We start from the raw sequence: 1,628 nt of genomic DNA, 5'->3' as shown, positions 1-1,628 counted from the left end.
AGCCTGTAATTATGAATAAATAAAGTTTAAGTACATAAAGTGTGAACTCTTTGCCTGTTGTTTTTTTTTTTTTGGGGGGGGGGGGTTGGTTGTTAGTTTTTGTGGTTTGTTTGTTGTTTGTTTTTTTTTTTTTCCCAAAAGGGTGCTGTGACCTGCAGAGCAACGCATAAGGGTAATGCAGACAATATAGATAATATGAAAAGTTCTGACTGTAGCTGGATGGGAGTGGGTTAACTTTCAACAAAAAAAAGCTGCCTGGATCTTGAGGTTAGCTGCAGTGCACACTAATCCTAGCTGTCCCCTGCTGCAGTAGTTGTGACAGGTGCAAAAAAAACCCTCAGGCTGCTCTTGACCAAAGATTGCTGCTTGCATGAGGGTTGCAGAGTCCAAATGTTTAGATACTTGTGATTTATCTGAAGATGTGTAAGCATTCTCTCCTGCTGTCAGCATACAGGGCCTTAGACCTGCAGTTCAAGCCAGCATACAAGATTCTGCTGACTGGCAGCATCTGGGTCAGGGCAATCCCAAGCACCAATATAGGCTGGGCAGGGACTGGCTTGAGAGCAGCCCTGAAGAAAAGGCCTTGGGGGTGCTGGGGGATGAGAAGCTCAACAGGAGCCAGCAGTGAGCACTTGCAGCCCAGAGAGCCAAGCAGAGCCTGGGCTGCAGCAAGAGAAGTGTGGCCAGCAGGGCCAGGGAGGGGATTCTCCCCCTCTGCTCCACTCTGCTGAGACCACACCTGGAGCACTGTGTCCAGTTCATGAGCCCCTCTTCCAGGAAGGATCTGGAGGTGCTGGAATGTGTCCAGAGAAGGGCCATGAGGATGATCAGAGGGCTGGAGCTGCTCTGCTATGAGGACAGACTGAGAGAGTTGGGGCTCTTCCGTCTGGAGAAGAGAAGGCTCTGAGGTGACCTTCTTGTGGCCTTCCAGTATCTGAAGGGGGCTACAAGAAAGCTGGGGAGGGACTTTTTAGGGTGTCAGGGAGTGATAGGACTGGGGGGAATGGAGCAAAACTAGAAATGGGTAGATTCAGATTGGATGTTAGGAAGAAATTCTTCCCCATGAGGGTGGTGAGACACTGGCACAGGTTGCCCAGGGAGGTGGTGGAAGCCTCATCCCTGGAGGTTTTTGCAGCCAGGCTGGATGTGGCTCTGAGCAACCTGCTGTAGTGTGAGGAGGGGTTGGGACTAGATGATCCTTGAGGTCCCTTACAGCCCTAACAATTCTATGAATCTATAATGTCTCTTATGTCAAGGCATAAACTGCTTGGTCAGAGGTTTAGGAGGCCCAACAACCACTCACTTGTGGTTTTGATCCTTTTGTTACAGTAGTGCCAGATTCCAACAGTGGACCCCAACCTCTTTGCCTGTTTTCTTTCAGCTGTGTTAGGCAATGGAACATCTCCATTAATTATCTCAGGGTCACACACGTTCTTGAGCATACAAGAATGTTGGCTTTCAGAGGCATCCTGGTTGTTTTTAAATTATAAAGGGGAAGAGGATGTTTGCCTTGTGCAATTACAAAATGCAAAACAATGTCAAATGAAAAGCACATAGCCAACAGTTTGTTATCCAAGTAGACAGTAATTGTCACAAACTGAAGATCTTTCTTGATGCAAGCTTGAGAT

Source organism: Indicator indicator, chromosome 10 (genome assembly GCF_027791375.1).
Source record: "Indicator indicator isolate 239-I01 chromosome 10, UM_Iind_1.1, whole genome shotgun sequence".
NCBI lineage: Eukaryota > Metazoa > Chordata > Aves > Piciformes > Indicatoridae > Indicator > Indicator indicator.
Note: the sequence above shows the minus strand (reverse complement) of the source record.